We start from the raw sequence: 13,430 nt of genomic DNA on the forward strand, positions 1-13,430 counted from the left end.
GCCCTGAGTGCCTCCAAAAAGAAAATAGAGAGAGCATACACTAACAGTCTGACAGCATGCCTAGAAGCTCTAGAACTAAAGGAAGCAAATTCACCAAAGAGGAGTAGACAGCAGGAAATAATCAAACTCAGGGCTGAAATCAACTAAGTGGAAACAAAAAGATCTATTCAAAGAATCAACCAAACCAGGAGCTGGTTCTTTGAGAAAATCAACAAGATAGATAAACCCTTAGCCAGACTAACTAGAGGGCACAGGGACAGTATCCTAATTAACAAAATCAGAAATCAAAAGGGAGACATAGAAGGGCAGTGGTGGCACATGCCTTAATCCCAGCATTTGGGAGGCAGAGGCAGGTGGATTTCTGAGTTCAAGACCAGTGTGGTCTACAAAGTGAGTTCCAGGACAGCCAGGGCTACACACTACACAGAGAAACCTTATAAAAAAAAAAAAGAAAGAAAGAAAGAAAGAAAGAAAGAAAGAAAGAAAGAAAGAAAGAAAGAAAAAGGAGACAACAGAACCTGAGGAAATCCAAAAAATATTCAGATCCTACTACAAAAGGCTATATTCAACAAAACTGGAAGACCTCGATTAAACAGACAACTTCTTAGACATATACCAGATACCAAAGTTAAATCAGGATCAAATTAAGGATCTAAACAGTCCCATTTTCCCTAAAGAAATAGAAGAAGTCACCAATAGTCTAGTGCAGAGTTCTATCAGACCTTCAAAGAGAACCTAATTCCAACTCTCCTAAAACTATTCCACAAAATAGAAATAGAAGGCACTCTACCCAATTCATCTATGAAGCCACAATTACTCTGATACCTAAACCTCACAAAGATCCAACAAAGAAAGAGAATTTCAGAGCAATTTCCCTTATGAATATTGATGCAAAAATACTCAATAAAATCCTCACAAACTTAATCCAAGAATACATCAAAACGATCATCCATCATGACCAAGTGGGCTTCATCCCAGAAATGCAGGGATGGTTTAATATAAAAAAATCCATCAACATAATCCACTATATAAACAAACTCAAAGACAAAAACCACATGATCATCTTACTAGTTGCTGAGAAAGCATTTGACAAAATCCAACACCCATCCATGATAAAAGTCTTGGAAAGATCAGGAATTCCATGTCCATAGCTAAACATAATAAAAGCAATATACAGCAAAACAGTAGCCAACATCAAACAAAATGGAGAGAAACTTGAAACAATCCCACTAAAATCAGGGACTAGACAAGGCTGCCCACTTTCTCCCTACCTATTCAATATAGTACTTGAAGTCCTAGCCAGAGCAATTCGACAACAAAAGAAGATCAAGGGGATACAAATTGGAAAGCAAGAAGTCAAAATATTACTATTTGCAGATGATATGATAGTATATATAAGTGACCCTAAAAATTCCACCAGAGAACTCCTAAACCTGATAAACACCTTCAGTGCAGTAGCTGGATATAAAATTGACTCAAACAAATCAGTGGGCTTTCAACACAAAGGATAAACAAGGCTAAGAAAGAAATTAGGGAAACAACACCATTCATAATAGTCACAAATAATATAAAATACCTTGGTGTGACTCTAACTACAGAAATGAAAGATCTGTATGATAAGAACTTCTAGTCTGTGAAGAAAGAAATCAAAGAAGATCTCAGAAGATGGAAAGATCTCCCAGGCTCTTGGATTGGCAGGATTAATATAGTCGAAATGGCTATCCTGCTGAGAGCAATCTACAGATTCAATGCAATCCCCATCAAAATTCCAACTCAATTCTTAACTGAGTTAGAAAGGGCAATTTGCAAATTCATCTGGAATAACAACAAACCTAGGATAGCAAAAACTATTCTCAACATAAAAGAACCTCTGGTGGAATCACCATGCCTGACTTAAAGCTGTACTATAGAGCAAATGTGATAAAAACTGCAAGGTACTGGTACAATGACAGACAGGTAGATCAATGGAATAAACTTGAAGACCCAGAAATGAACCCGCACACCTATGGTCACTTGATCTTTGACAAGGGAGCTAAAACCATCCAGTGGAAAAAAAGACAGCATTTTCAACAAATGGTGCTGGCAAAACTGATCCATTCTTACCTCCTTGTACAAAGGATTTTTACCAATCCTAAATCTGATAGGGGACTAATATCCAATATATACAAAGAGCTCAAGAAGCTGGACTCCAGAAAAATCAAATAACCCCATTAAAAATTGGGTACAGAGCTAAACAAAAAAATTCTCAGTTGAAGAATATGGAAGGGCTGAGAAGCACCTGAAAAAATGTTCAACATCCTTAATAATCAGAGAAATGCAAATCAAAACAACCTTGAGATTCTACCTAACACCAGTCAGAATGGTTAAGATCAAAAATTCAGGTGACAGCATATGCTGGTGAGGTTGTGGAGAAAGAGGAACACTCCTCCATTGCTGGTGGGATTGCAAGCTGGTACAACCACTCTGCAAGTCAGTATGGTGGTTCCTCAGAAAATTGGACATAGTACTACCGGAAGATCCAGCAATACCTCTCCTGGTATATACCCAGAAGATGTTCCAACTTGTAATAAGGTCTGGCATGGTGATTCCACCAGAGGTTCTTTTATCCTTGAGAAGAGTTTTTGCTATCCTAGGTTTGTTGTTATTCCAGATGAATTTGCAAATTGCCCTTTCTAATTGTTTATATAGTGGATAATGTTGATGGATTTCTCTATATTAAACCATCCTTGCATCCGTGGAATGAAGGCTACTTGATCATGATGGGTGATCATTTTAATGTGTTCTTGGATTCAGTTAGTGAGAATTTTATTGAGAAATTTTACATCGATATTCATAATGGAAATTGCTCTGAAGTTCTCTTTCTTTGTTGGGTCTTTATGTAGTTTAGGTATCAGAGTAATTGTGGCTTCAAAGAATGAATTGGATAGAGTACCTTCTGTTTCTATATTGTGGAATAGTTTGAGGAGTATTGGAATTAGGTTCTCTTTGAAGGAGTGATAGAACTCTGCACTAAACTTATCTCTTCTTGGGCTCTTTGTTTATGAGACTATTAATGACTGTTTATTTGGTTAGTGGATATGAAACTGTTTAGATCATTAATCTGATCCTGTTTTAACTTTGGTACCAGGTATCTGTCTAGAAAGTTTTCCATTTCATCCAGGTTTTCCAGTTTTGTTGAGTATAGCCTTTTGTAGTAGGATATGATGATGTTTTCGATTTCCTCGGGTTCTGTTGTTATGTACCTTTTTCATTTCTGATTTTGTTAATTAGGATATTGTCCCTGTGCCCTCCAGTTAGTCTGGCTAAGGGTTTATCTATCTTGTTGATTTTCTCAAAGAACCAGCTCCTGGTTTGGTTGATTCTTTGAATAGTTCTTTTTGTTTCCACTTGGTTGATTTCAGCCCTGAGTTTGATTATTTTCTGCTGTCTACTCCTCTTGGGTGAATTTGCTTCCTTTTGTTCTAGAGCTTTTAGGTGTACTGTCAAGCTGGTATTGTGTGCTCTCTCTCTTCTTTCTTTTTGGCGGCACTGAGAGCTCTTAGGACTGCTTTCATTATTTTCCCATAAGTTTGGGTATGTTGTATCTTCATTTTCATTAAACTCTAAAATGTCTTTTATTTCTTTATTTCTTTTCTTTCTCTTTCTCTCTCTCTCTCTCTCTCTCTCTCTCTCTCTCTCTTTCTTTCTTTCTTTTGTTTTTTGTTTTGTTTTGTTTTGAGTCAGGGTTTCTCTGTGTAGCCCTGGCTGTCCTGAACTCACTTTGTAGACCAGGCTGGCCTTGAACTCAGAAATCTGCCTGCCTTTGCCTCCCGAGTGCTGGGATTAAAGGCGTGCTCTTCCTTGGTCAAGTTATCATTGAGTAGAGTGTTGTTCAGCTCCTACGTGAATGTTGGCTTTCTATTATTTATGTTGTTATTGAAGATCAGCCTTAGTCCCTGGTCATCTGAAAGGATGCATGGGATAATTTCAATATTTTTGTATCTGTTGAGGCCTGTTTTGTGACCAAGTATATGGTCAATTTTGGAGAAGGTACCATGAGGTGCCGAGGAGAAGGTATATCCTTTTGTTTTAGGATAAAATGTTATGAAACAGAGGGATTGAACACATATCTACACAACATTTTATTTTATGTGTTCAATCCCTCTGTTTCATAACTTCTGTTAGTTTCACTGTGTCTCTGTTTAGTTTCTGTTTCCAGGATCTGTCCATTGATGAGATAGATCTCCACTATTAAGTCTCCCACTATTATTGTGTAAGGTGCAATGTGTACTTTAAGCTTTACTGTAGTTTCTTTAATGAATGTGGCTACCCTTGCATTTGGAGCATAGATATTCTGAATTGAGAGTTCATCTTGGAAGATTTTACCTTTAATGAGTATGAAGTATTGGGCATTGGGCTATACACAGACAGTCTGGTCTCCAGTTGAGCTGAGATGTTGAACCCCGGGACCCAGTGATAATAATTCACCTACATAGGATGGAAGAAGTTCTCTCATGTCTCCTGGAACTCTGTCTCCTATCGAAGTTACCGCCCCCTCAGTCCCCACAAGAGAAGCATGGTTAGTAGTCACTTAGGCAATGTCCTAAGCTTCTGACCTTCAGGCTAAACTCCTCCCCAGTTACCTATCAACAGAAAAGATAGCATACTTTAAGAGGGGCTGTTTTTCTCCTCCTCACTCTCACTCCTCTTGCTCTTACTCCCCTTACTCTCCTCTCCTCTCTCTTCCTTTCTCTCCCTCTTACTCTCTAGCCTTTCTTTTCTCTCTCCCTTTCCCTTTTGTCTCCTCTTGGCCATGGCCGGTCTCTCTCTCTCTCTCTCTCTCTCTCTCTCTCTCTCTCTCTCTCTCTCTCTCTCTCTCTCTCTCTCTCTCTCCACCTTCTTTCTTTCCCCCTGCCTTTCTATAATAAAGCCATAAAACCATACACTGTCTCTGACTCTCACCTGCATGGGAACCTCTCTCCCTATGTTGTCTCTCCCATAACCCTGGGGCTACAGGGTATTGCCTGTGGTCCCCAGTCAGGGGATGCCCCTTGTCCACACCCCGTCTAGTGTGGTCAGTGGCTTAGATGCCCACCCGGGGCTGAGTGGAAAGTGTCTGGCAGCCTTTCTGCATCTACCTTTCCAGAGCATAGGAGGAACTCTGGCCAGGCACGGGCTATCCTCCCTTCCCCCTGGCCCCTTTTAGTACCCACAATGAAGTACCCCTCGTCTTTTTTGATAACTTTGGGTTGGAAGTCGATTTTATTCAACATTAAATGGCTACTCCAGCTTGTTTCTTTGGACTGTTTGCTTAGGAAATTGTTTTCCAGCCTTTTACTCTGAGGTACTATCTGTCTTTGTCCCTGAGGTGGGTTTCCTATATGCAGCAAAATATTGGGTCCTGTTTTGTAGGCACCTTGCTAGTTTATGTCTTTTTATTGGGGAAATTGAGTCCACTGATAATAAGAGATATTAAGGAAAGTAATTGCTGCTTCCTGTTATTTTTGTTATAAGAGTTGGGATTCTGTGCTTGTGGCTATCTTCTTTTAGGCTGGTTGAAGGATTATTTTCCTGCTTTTTCTAGGGTGTAGATTCTGTCCTTGTTTTGGAGTTTTCTCTTTATTATCCTTTGAAGGGCTGGGTTCAAGGAAAGATATTGTGTGAATTTGGTTTTGTCATGGAATACTTTGGCTTCTCCATCTATGGTAATTGAGAGTTTTGCTGGGTATAGTAGCCTGGGCTGGCATTTGTGTTTTCTAGGGGTCTGTATAACATCTGTCTAGGATCTTCTGACTTTCATAGTCTCTGGTGAGAAGTCTGGTGTAATTCTAATAGGTCTGCTTTTATATGTTACTTGACCTTTTTCCCTCACTACTTTTAATATTCTATCTTTATTTAGTGCATTTGTTGTTCTGATTATTATGTGTCAGGAGGAGTTTGTTTTCTGGTCCAGTCTATTTGTAGTTCTGCAGGCTTCTTGTATGTTCATGGTCATCTCTTTCTTTAGGTTAGGGAAGTTTTCTTCTATAATTTTGTTGAAGATATTTACTGGCCCTTTAAGTTGAAAATCTTCATTCTCATCTATTCCTATTATCCTTAGGTTTGGTCTTCTCATTGTGTCCTGGATTTCCTGGATGTTTTGAGTTAGGACCTTTTTGCATTTTCTCTGATTGTTGTGTCCATGTTTTCTATGGAATCTTCTGCACTTGAGATTCTCTCTTCCATCTCTTGTATTCTGTTGCTGACGCTCACATCTATGGTTTTTGATTTCTTTCCTAGGATGTCTATCTCCAGAGTTGTCTCCCTTTGGGTTTTCTTTATTGTTTCTACTTCCATTTTTAGATTTTGGATGGTTTTGTTCAATTCTATCACTTATTTGGCTGTGTTTCCCTGAAACCATTTAAAGGATTTTTGTGTTTCCTCTTTAAGGACTTATACCAGGTTAGCAGTGTTTTCCTGTAATTCCTTAAGGGATTTTTGTGATTCCTCTATAAGGACTTCTGTTTAGCAGTGTTCTCTTGTTTTTCTTTAAGTGAGTTATTAATGCCTTATTTATTTATTTATTGGTTTGGAAAAAAACACTGAAAGATTTTTTATTAGGTATTTTCTCATTTACATTTCAAATGCTATCCCAAAAGTCCCCCAGACCACCCCCCACTCCCCTACCCACCCATTCCCACTTCTTGGCCCTGGCGTTCCCCCATACTGAGGCATATAAAGGTTGCAAGACCAAGGGGCCTCTCTTCCCAATGATGGCCGACTAGGCCATCTTCTGCTACATATGCAGCTAGATACACGAGCTCCGGGGGTACTGGTTAGTTCATATTGTTGTTCCACCTGTAGGGTTGCAGACCCCTTTAGCTCCTTGGGTAATTTCTCTAGCTCCTCCATTGGGGGCCCTGTGATCCATCCAATAGCTGACTGTGAGCATCCACTTCTGTGTTTGCTAGGCCCCGGCATAGTCTCACAAGAGACAGCTATATCAGGGTCCTTTCAGCGAAATGTTGCTGGTGTATGCAATGGTGTCAGTGTTTGGAGGCTGATTATGGGATGGATCCCTGGGTATGGCAGTCTCTAGATGGTCAATCCTTTCCTCTCAGCTCCAAACTTTGTCTCTGTAACTCCTTCCATGAGTGTTTTGTTCCCAATTCTAAGGGGCAAAGTGTCCATACTTTGGTCTTCGTTCTTCTTGAGTTTCATGTGTTTTGCAAATTGTATCATGTATCTTGGGTATTCTAAGTTTCTGGGCTAATATCCACTTATCAGTGAGTACATATCATGTGTGATATGTGATCATGTTCTTTTGTGATTGGGTTACCTCATTCAGGATGATGGCCTCCAGGTCCATCCATTTGCCTAGGAATTTCATAAATTTATTCTTTTTAATAGCTGAATAGTACTCCATTGTGTAAATGTACCACATTTTCTGTATCCATTCCTCTGTTGAGGGGCATCTGGGTTCTTTCCAGCTTCTGGTTATTATAAATAAGGCTGCTATGAACATAGTGGAGCATGTGTCCTTCTTACCAGTTGGAACATCTTCTGGATATATGCCCAGGAGAGTTATTGTGGGATCCTCCGGTAGTACTATGTCCAATTTTCTGAGGAACCGCCAGACTGATTTCCAGAGTGGTTGTACAAGCTTGCAATCCCACCAACAATGGAGGAGTGTTCCTCTTTCTCCACATCCTCGCCAGCATTTGCTGTCACCTGAATTTTTTATCTTAGCCATTCTGACTGGTGTGAGGTGGAATCTTAGGGTTGTTTTGATTTGCATTTCCCTGATGATTAAGGATGCTGAATATTTTTTCGGGTGCTTCTCAGCCATTCGGTATTCCTCGGGTGAGAATTCTTTGTTTAGCTCTGAGCCCCATTTTTTAATGGGGTTATTTGATTTTTCTGGAGTTCAGCTTCTTGAGTTCTTTGTATATATTGGATATTAGTCCCCTATCAGATTTAGGATTGGTAAAGATCCTTTCCCAATCTGTTGGTAGCCTTTTTGTCTTATTGTCCTCTACCAGCATGATGAGATATGATTTTAAATCCGAATCTTGCTTTTCAGGTGTGCTGGGGTATCCAGGACTCACTGTAGTAGGAGTACTGGGTTCTGATGATGCAGCATGGTCTTGGTTTCTATTAGTAAGATTTTTACGTTTGCATTTCACCATCGGGTAATCTCTGGTGTTATATGTTCTAGCTGTTTCTGGCTGGAGCTTGTTCCTCCTGTGATTCTATTAGCCTCTGCACTCCTGGTAGTCTAACTCTCTCTTGAGTCCCAGTGGTCAGAGTATTCTCTGCTGGCAACATCTCCTCTTACAGGGAAGGTGCACAGAGGTCTGGCTTTCAGCTCTGCCTCCTGGCTAAGGATGAAGGCCTGAAGGGACTCTGTCCAAGAAGCTCTGTTGCTCCTGTGGCCCATGTGCTCTCCTGCGTGGATTGGTCTCTGAGAGACCTTGGATACAAGATGGCAATCTCACCTGAGTCCCGGGGTCAGAGCCCTCCCTCCCACATGCTCATTTTAAACTTAAGACAGCATATCACCACCCATTGGTCTAGTGTCCAGTGGCTAATCTATATGAAAGACATGGTAGTCTCTCAATACAGAGTGATGGTGAACCAGTTACATTAGCAGGATTCCTGCAACTTTGTTCTTTCTCTTAGAGAAATGGAAGCTAGAAAGGACAAAAATACAAGACACTTCCAGTTGAAAGGATGGATGATTTTCAAATGTTTCCATCACTGGCTTAGTTATCACTGCCCAAAGACCCTTCTCTGAACTGTTCATGATTCACAACGAGCCTGTAACTACCTAATAAGCTGCAGTACATTCTATGAGCAGTCCATGTTAGTGTGCATATGCAATCTACACAGACCGTAAAAGTGAAGGTTCCTTCAGCAGCCAGTCCACAGCCTGTCTCAGCACTGCTGTGAGCTGCCTGCTAGCATCCTTCCATGGTGACACTTAGTCAGCACTTGTTGATGGTTACGAATGTTTCCCAAGACCCCTGTGGTCTTGACTGGTCTGATGGCTAAGAAGAACACTAGAAGAAAGAGTTGGTGGCAGCTTCCTGGGAATTTTAAAAGCAATTTCAGCCGTGTGTCTGTCTCATGCCCTTCTTTAGCCTGCTATTAAGTGTTAACTTTTTTGACCATAAAGAAGCCTAGACACAGTAGAGTGGTAAGTTAGAAAAAGCTTCACATCTTGTCACTGGAGTCCTAGATTATAGCCTATGGACTTCTATGTCAAGGGAAAATGCCTATGGCAGGTTATAAAAATATCACCCAAAGAAGGAATTTCATCATGGTGAGGCCTTTTCTGTTGTCCCATAATCAATACCAAGACCCATTTTGTGATGCAAAGGAGCTCTAGAAAGCAGACAACATCTAAGGATAGGTCTTGTTCACCCCCTGGCCCTTGTTCATTGTTCTGCTAAGAATCAGAACAATGGTCCAGCTACTGAGAATACAGAGGAGGTGGGATTGGAGTAACGTCCATGCCTAAGACTCAAAACACACAAAGGAGCCCAGGCTGCCTCAGGGTCTGAGGAGCTCAGAGAATTGACCAATGTCTAAGGAAATCATCAATGCTGACAATATAGAGATGAGGAGTAGATGACATTAGGCTAACACTGTCACCTCCCTCTATTCTGGTACTGCTCCAAGGCTCCAAACACCAGCTAGTGGCCATGAATCAGGGTGGCTATGGAAGGTGTCTCAAGCAGACATCTTAGCAGGCATACATCCTCAAGGACACTGTAGTAAAGGAGAAGATCAGGGTACCTTTGCATCTGCTCAGTTGCTAGTGTTTTACGTGATGCGGTTTTGTTGACTTGCTACCCTGAGAGGGAAGCACCTATGCTGTCCTACAGCTGTGAACTTAGCACCATTCACAACTAAGAATTGACATTTTGATTTGTTTTCTTGAATTTTTAAAGATTATTTCAGTAAAGCAGGAATTATAAATTTAAATATCAATTAAATTCAAGGGCTTCCTTGGAAATGTGCAAACCTATGCAGTATCTGTTATCTTCAATTGCTTTGCTAGTTGACTTGCAGTCCAATTTGCTCAGGTTTGAGATTTTATGCTTTTATATTCTGATAGTTATTGTGGCAGCCTAAGATTTCTCTTCTCTAAATAGAAAAACATTTAAACTTTTCTTGTAACAAGAAAAATGCTTTGTCTTGGAATAATTTACCTAAAACTATCTGGATTTTTCATACCCTATATGAAGGCTGTCCAAATAAAAATTAATCTTTATTCTGCTCCCTGCCCAAAGAATTGAGTTTTTAGTAGGGCTGCTCTCCTTGATGCTACAGAACCCCAGCAGGGAGCTGGCTACTGGGCTGTCTGCTGTTGACATGCAAAGGTTCCCTCCTGTTGGATGAGGGTATAGAAAAGCCTCAGCTCCCCTTACATCACTAAGGAGAGGGGAAGAACTATTCCTCTCTGTGTTAGACATAACATAACTGTGTATCAGAAAAGCCAGGATGCTTAACCCACCTCCCTTCGCAGCAGCAGGCAGTGATGGCACTGTAACTACCATCCGAAAGCCTAAAACAGCAAGAGACTGACCTGGAAGAACTTAGTGCTGGATCTCAGGAAACATAAGACATGCTTGATTCTCACATCTGCTAGAATCATACATGTTCCATGCTTGATCCAGGACAATACATTAAGATTTAAAGGTGAAATCTTATTTAATTCAAATCGCATGTTCTTAGCAAGCATGGAACAGACTTCTTTCACAAATCCTAAACTAAATAAACAGATGAACTTCTCTGTACTTTTGTAGACTTTCATCTAATGATATGTAAATTATCTCATGGACCAACCTGTCACTAGCATATATGCAATTTGTTAATTTAAAAATAAATAAAATTTATGGAACTCATTTGGTACTGTAACTAGATCATAGCTTTTAATAAAATAGATGTATTTAATTACTATTATAGCCCATCTTCTCATTTAATAAAAGATATGACATAATGTACAATTTTAAGAATGAAATTTCTTTGTTCTTAAGAAAAACATTAAGAACAAAACCAAAAAAATCTTTAGGAGAATGTCTGTTAACTGACTTTCCCTGATGTTTTTGTTCTCAATCTCTTTTACAAGTAAGAACGTAAGACCGAAAGGATGGACCATCTAGAGACTGCCATATCCAGGGATCCACCCCATAGTCAGCTTCCAAACGCTGACACCATTGCATACACTAGCAAGAATTTGCTGAAAGGACCCAGATAGAGCTGTCTCTTGTGAGACTATGCCGGGGCCTAGCAAACACAGAAGTGGATGCTCACAGTCAGCTATTGGATGGATCACAGGGCCCCCAATGGAGGAGCTAGAGAAAGTATCCAAAGAGCTAAAGGGATCTGCAACCCTATAGGTGGAACAACATTATGAACTAACCAGTACCCCCGGAGCTCTTGACTCTAGCTGCATATGTATCAAAAGATGGCCTAGTAGGCCATCACTGTAAAGAGTGGCCTATTGGACACACAAACTTTATATGCCCCAGTACAGGGGAACGCCAGGGCCAAAAAAAAAAAAAAAAAAAAAAAAAATGGGAATGGGTGGGTAGGGACGTGGGGCGGGGGAGGGTATGGGGGACTTTGGGGATAGCATTAGAAATGTAATTGAGGAGAATATGTAATAAAAAAAAAAAAGAACGGAAGACCATACACTCCTTGGAACAAAATGTAAACATTGAACATGCTCAGGCATATGGCAGTGTGTTACATACTGAGCGGCCTGTTTTACTCCACCACAGCCTGTTTATCACAGTAGTACCTCGAGGGGAGAGGATAAGTAGCTGAACCAAATCACACCACAAAAATGGAGACAGAAAGCATATGTTTGGATCAAAATTACATGCTTGTATTTGGTGTTCAAAATCTGTCAGTGATGTATAAAGACATAAAAATTACCTGGTAATGGCAACAATAGTGTCGTCAGCACTGAGTGACTTTAAGCCAATTACCTACCTGCCACAAAGGGAGCTCTCTTCTTTTGTAGGTGCTCATGGTTTGATACACACACACACACACACAGACACACACGCATGCACATGTACATATGTGCATGCATAAAATAAGCCATAGTAAAAGCTACAGGGTTTTATACAAAATTAACTGCTTCATAAAGAATTTTCTCTTTTTTTCTTTTTTGTGGTTTTTCGATACAAGGTTTCTCTGTATAGCCCTGGCTGTCCTGGAACTCACTCTATAGACCAGGCTGGCCTCGAACTCAGAAATCTGCCTGCCTCTGCCTCCCGAGTGCTGGGATTAAAGGCGTGTGTCACCACCGCCTGACAAGAAAATGCTTTTCAAGGTCCAAGGAAAACTGTCTTTCAAAGGTCACTAACATTTGGAGTTTAGCTCATGCAGGCTCTTCACTCCCAGAGTGAGGTCAGTCTATTGAGTTTAACTTTAAGAACACAGGTCTCAGAGAAAAAAATATCTTAGAAATCTTTCCAGTGCATACAGATATTATATATCTTTCCATGGTATGCTGTTATCGAGTCTTTTCATTATATACAGTAGAGGAATATGCTACTTCCTACTTGGGAACTGGTACTTTAGAAACATATATAGAAATATGCTTGTATTTAAGATATAATTACATTTATGGTTAAAAACATTATACAAGCAATATTTATAAATTTCTCTTCCACACCAGGTAAATAGATTTTCTTCAGGTGTTATATGTGAAAAAAAAGGACTCAGGACTTTGGAGAGAGGGATGCAGAACATGTAGGGACCTCAGGATACAAGAAAAAGCCCAGCAGTAAACTCCAGGGTTTTATCATACATACTGAACTGGGTATGAGCTATTCAGCAACTTAGAAATGCCAATGGCTATACAGAGAAAAAAAGAAGACAGGAAAGGTAGTCAATAAGGCCCTCAAAGCAAGCTGTCTCCCCAAAGGGCTAGAAAAAGAATAACTAACAACAGAGAGAACTTCTGGCTATCACTGTGGGGAAGAAGACAAACTCATTCCTATCCTAACAGCAGAGGTCATTTGGGGAGTGCATAATTTCATGCCTGTGAGACTATTATCAAGGAGAGACAGTGCCCCAAATATCATGAAAGTGACAAGCAAGTGGGCAGTCAAGACTTTCATCCCTGTTGGTACAGTGAGGCCCATCATCTCTCCCTGTCGGGTGCATTTCGGGAGAGGCATGATGGAGGGCCAAGTCTTGACCACCATCCAGCTGTACTCAAACCCCTCCTCCCATGAAGGGATCCTCTGAGTCTGTGGAAGACAGTTACAAAGGGACACCACATTGGGGGAAGCCCAGGAGAAGAAAGCTGGATCATCAAGTTTTGTAGAGCGCCACAGAGACACCAGATCCTTCCTCCTCTTCCGAACAAGTTTCCCTCTTCTTACGAGGTAAACAGACCTTTGTTACCACATGCTCCAGCCATGACCTACAATGCCATTATGACC

At 40.5% G+C, this 13,430-nt stretch overlaps 1 protein-coding gene across 10 annotated transcripts in view; it reads right to left on the reverse strand.

The window, feature by feature from the left end:
- Stau2 (staufen double-stranded RNA binding protein 2) overlaps nucleotides 1-13,430 on the reverse strand; it is a 291,530-nt gene that overhangs the window by 87,769 nt on the left and 190,331 nt on the right. The gene's annotated exons all lie outside the window — the stretch shown is intronic.

The sequence above is a fragment of the Mus musculus genome, chromosome 1 (assembly GCF_000001635.26).
Source record: "Mus musculus strain C57BL/6J chromosome 1, GRCm38.p6 C57BL/6J".
Classification (NCBI taxonomy): Eukaryota; Metazoa; Chordata; class Mammalia; order Rodentia; family Muridae; genus Mus; species Mus musculus.